The 5315-nt window shown below is 39.8% G+C and overlaps 1 non-coding gene across 1 annotated transcript; it reads left to right on the top strand.

Annotated features, from left to right (window-relative positions):
* Positions 1 to 1177: 1177 nt before the first annotated feature.
* LOC145018871 (small nucleolar RNA R71) lies at positions 1178 to 1283 on the top strand. Its single transcript, XR_013667231.1, has one exon. It is a non-coding gene; the product is annotated as a small nucleolar RNA R71 (small nucleolar RNA).
* The last annotated feature ends 4032 nt before the right edge of the window (positions 1284 to 5315 follow it).

The raw sequence follows: 5315 nt of genomic DNA, 5'->3' as shown, positions 1-5315 counted from the left end.
CACTTTAACACCCTACTAACTAAGAATTACCTTGGAATTCTTCTCTAGCTGCTGGAAAGTATTGATTAAATCTTGTAAAAACTTATCATATTCAGGAAGTTTAGATAATGAATCAATGAAATGAAAGGAGTATTTATTGGAATACCCTTCACTTGTTGCATAAACTTCAAATACTCCTGCTCCAGTGGAAGGATATTAGCTCGAGAAAGAAAAGGCAATGGGGGACGATAGGCTCGAACATTATCAAAACTTTTCTGATCAAACCCTCTCCACATCGTGGAGATTGGATCCCCACGTCATGAATATGATGTGTCATCAATACTCTTTTCTTCTAATCACGACTTCTTAGGCTTGGGTCCAGTTTGAGATGGATCAACTTCTAGTGCTTCAAGGAACTCAGAAGTGGTATTCTCTTCACTTTCTATTACCATTACATGTGATTGAGGCATTTTCTTGGGAATTTTTGGAGATAATTTTTCTTGTATAAAAGTAGTTAGTTGACCTAGTTGGACTTCAGTATTTTGGATTCATGCTTGGTGATTTCTTAGCAAGGTTTGATGTTCCTTCATGATATTTTCATGTTCCCTTATCATTGCATCTGTCTCATTGTGTCTTTTCTTGGAATCCTCCATAAATCTTTGTAACATAGACCGAAGATCAACCTTCTTTTCAGGAGGTGGTTGTTCTTTTGGGTAGAAGCCTCGGTCAGTCTGCCTATATTTTTCTTCTTTTAGCTTCTTATATTCATCATATGGTAACCATTCCTTTTTTAGTTTCCCCTAATTTTCATCATACATATCTCCACTCGAGTAGCAAACTTGCACCTTTTTTATTTCCATTTTCATCCAAGTGGCAATATTTTGTTAAGTGCGGACCATTACATCTGTCACAAACAACTCTAATAGCATGAATTGATTGGTCCATCTTGGTCATTCATCTATCCATGATGTTAAGTATAGCTAGCACAACAGCTATCTCTTCATAATTTCCTCCCCTAATTCCATTAGCTCCATTATGTCTTGGATTTTGATATTCACAAGAATGATTAGAGAATTCTTCAATTAACTCCTTGATTTCAGCCGGATTTTTCTTGGTAAGTGGTCCTTGAGAATCAAGGAGTTGTCTTGTCATGACATTAACCCCATCATAAAATATAGACACTTCTTGTTGCCCAACCAATTCATTTTGTGGCAATTTCTTATCAACCCATTGTATTGTTCCCATGCTTCATAAAGTGATTCCCCCATTTTTTTCTCAAAATTCGCTATAGCTTTCTTGAGTTTAGCAACCTTTAAAGGTGGGCAAAAATGATCTAAAAATTGTTCACGCATCTGTGCCCAAGTAGTAATTGGATCGGGTGGTGATGCTTTTAGCCAATCCTCTACGATTCACTTGAAAGTAACGAGAAGCATTCTCAGAAGTACCGTCTCTCTTGGAACATTCGGGATGTTGAAGTAATCAACTATGTCATTGACTTCATCAACGTGTTTATATGTAACATCCCTAAAAACCCAGACCAAAAATTTCATTTTAATTCATTAACTAAAGCCATAATTATCAACAAATTCATAAACAAAAATCGTTATATAATATCAGAGTATCATCTCAAAACATATTCTTTATATCTGAGTAAACATCCCAGGCTAAAAACTTCTTGGTGCGTGCCATGCAGTCATCCCGAGCTCCTCCTTCCGCTACCAGAAGTACCTGGAACCAAAGCTGAAAAACTACAAGCATGAATCTTAGTGAGTTCCCCATACTACCACATCCCATACACATATACACTTACTGTAAACATTAGGCCTAGCTTGCTACATCGGGCCTGACTTCGCATCGATCCCCGCTCGGTATACATATTTGTTTCTACTAGGCCCTGCCTGTCTCCGGGCCCTGCCTGCTATATATATACAAACAATAACATATAATCATGCTAATACATAACAAACAATTTTTATACTATAACTGCTAGTATCAAGGCCTCGCCTATCTTGGGCCCCGCCTCTACTCTACTACTAATGAGATATGGAACCCCGTCCACACTCAGCTAGTGATGAGATATCAGCCCACTAGGCACATACAAGTATCACAAAGACAACAAGTATGACTAAGCATACACTACTGCCTCGGGTACCACCCGACATCGGGTCGAAATCCGGAACATATAAACTGCATTGGGCTAACTCCGACATCGTATCTAAATTCGGTATACACTAGCATACATAAAAGTGCCATCATTGGTGCCTTAGAGTCGTTCCTACTGGAGAAAACTCACCTCACAAAGCTGACTGAAGAATCCATCGAATAACCCCTCGCTGCTAGCTGGCAAATCCCCGAACTGCTGATTCCTCGACTCCCCGAGCTATCAATACCAATATATCACTTAGTCCAAATCAATAATCCTTCTTAGGGTAAAATAACAATTTTACTCCTAGTCCAACTTACTCCATATCTAAGGCCCAAACCATGATCTACAAAGGCTCAATACTAGGTAGGCTTCCTAAGCCCACTAGTGGCCTACTAATAGCCCAATTTGCTAAATTGGGCCGAATCCCTTTAATGGGCCTTACCTAATCCCAAGCATCTTCTTGGCCAACATTATCTGACTTCTGATGGCCAACTAAGGCCCAAAGAACCACACTCCCTTGCATTGCCCAAACCGAGGCCCAAAACAAGCCAAACCCAAATCTTATGACTATGTTAGGCGTAATGCTATGTACGCTAAGCATACAAGCCAAATGGTGTGTACGCTGAGCGTACCTGCATGTATGCTCAACGTACTCCCCTAATAAGTCACTTTCCCATTAAGTGCTTAATACTCTAATCCAGAAGCTAAAATCATAGATCCAAGTCCTTATTAACGTCTTCATCCATAAAGTCACTGATTTGGTGACTTTACATGCCCCAAACAAGTCCGAAATCCAAAAATGATATTCCATTCTCATAGAAATGCTCTTAACTCATGCATGAACCCGAAAAGAGATTCAAGATGACATATTTCTGCCTTAAGGACTCATTTAGAACTAAGAGTAGCAACTCCAAGTCCTATAAATCGGATTAAACCACAAAACTTAAACCTTTGGATCAAAATGGTCCAAAAACTCAAGATGCTTCTGTCTTTTGAACCACCACCTTTCCTTGCTCCTTTCTTGCTTGGAAAATAGATTCACAACACCAAGATGCTTCTCTAGTGACCTTCTAAGCTCCAAGAACACCCAAATATGGATTATGGTTTTGTAGTAGCTCCTTTAGGGTGGAAATGGAGGCTGGCCATCGAGACATAAGGTTCTTTATATAGGGCTTAACCCTAAAATTAGGGTTTGGGAACTCTGAGCGTACGTTGGGCGTACGCCCCTCTGCACCCGCGATCATTCTTCGTTATATGTTGGGTGTACCTAGAAAAACACACGCATGCATTCATTGCACGCATGGGCTACCTTGACACAAAACTCCATTAACGGCTAAAATCGACAATAACTTCGAAATGCCACAACTCCTTCATTCTAAGTCTGTTTTCGATGAACTTGATATCCATGAAATGGTGGTAGGAAGCCTTACGCTCCTAGCCACACTCCCAAGCCTAAAACCTTCTAGATAAAAATTGAGACCCCATAAAAGACCAAATCACTTATACCCTAGGCCTCCGAAACTACAACCGAAGTACTTTTCAAAATGGGGTGTTACAAATCTCCCCCCATTTAAATTGGACTTCATCGTCGAAGTCTGCTACAGCCAATTGCCCTGCAGCCTCTAATGGCATTCCATTATGATGCATACTCTGTCTACTCGGTCTAATTCTCGAAGGACCGCTTCTATTGGCCTTCCCAAGCCAGCTTTCCGTAAGCAACAACCTTCTCTATCTCTGTGTGGGACAACCCTTCGCTGTAACTAAATCTCCAGTCACTCATAGTGTTGTCCTCTCACTGCTACTCACTGAATACTTCCTATTATCATGCCTCAGTGCTAAGCACCCATCCCAGTGAATGGATCAGATAATCCTTCGAGTAAAAGATTCATCCCTACAACGATTAAACTCAAAGAGAGTTGCACAACAGAATCAAATCCTTCCTTCTGAAATTATTCGACCCTGCTGTAAGGGGCGTACCACCACTCAGACAACTGGCTGTTCCACACAAGAGTTCTCTTATCACTACTTGACCGAAGTTCCTGCAGACTCTTATCCGTTTTCCAAATAAATCGGGACCACCCTGGTCCTAACTGGTATGCCATCATCTAGGTCACCGGACTTCCACCGCTTACTAACCCTAAGCTCAATCCCTCGGTCTCTCCCAGTGACTTCCAAAGAAACTTCGGCTATCTAAACCTGCTCTACCTCTTTGCCACTCTGGCTATATAAGTCCTGGGATCCTCGATCCTCTACATTGACCCTACGATATGTACCAGGTCTCACCTACACTGCTACAAGCACACGGGCCTCGCCCACGGGTCTCACTGTGACATCCCCAATTTCACGGCCAGAAAAGATCGATTTGTTTATGCTTTGTTTTATAAATCAGAGTATTCGTTTAAATAAAACGGTTGTGGAATTTGTTCCAAAAACAAAATATGATAAGAATTTATCAAAGCATTTCTTTAAAGAAATGTATTTTCATTAAATAAGAAAATCTTGGGATATCATGTTCCGATACAAACCAAAAGCATAAACAATATAAAATAGACCTTACAACAGTTATTTATAATTACCGATCTATAATACATAATCTCTCGTCAAGTCCACCAACTTTTACTCTTGTGCCATTACCTATAATGCAAAGAAAACTAAGTGGGTCAGGCTTGGGAGCCTGTTGAGCATATAGGGTTTTCGACCCACAATAATATAATTATTATATTTAATCATCCAACAATCAACCCAATTACCCATCCTCATTATCTTCTTTATTTCTCAAGGTTTTACCCTATTAATCAACTATCATTCCTTCATTCATTCCTAAGGATTGACCTAAGGAATTAGCACAAACTTCCATTGCTATAGAAAGCGCATCTGCCAACATTATCCTTTAAGCGCCTCTGCCAGGATTACGACATTCACTATTAGGCAGATCTGCCAATATTATCCTTAAGCGCATCTACTAGTATTATGACATTGTCTATTTGGTGCCTCTACCAATGTTATTCCTAAGCACATATGCTAGCATAATGACATTTTATTTTAGGTCCATCTACCAATATTATGCTTAAGTGCATCTACTAGTATTATGTCATTCTCTATTTGGTGCATCTACCAATATTATGCTTAATCATCTTTCATACCTCATCATTTTATCACATACCAACTATCTCATGTACCCATGTTCTAC

Source organism: Lactuca saligna, chromosome 9 (assembly GCF_052625555.1).
Source record: "Lactuca saligna cultivar CGN05327 chromosome 9, ASM5262555v1, whole genome shotgun sequence".
NCBI classification, from domain to species: Eukaryota; Viridiplantae; Streptophyta; class Magnoliopsida; order Asterales; family Asteraceae; genus Lactuca; species Lactuca saligna.
The sequence above is the reverse complement of the archived record's forward strand: the minus strand, read 5'-3'. Positions and strand labels throughout refer to the sequence as shown.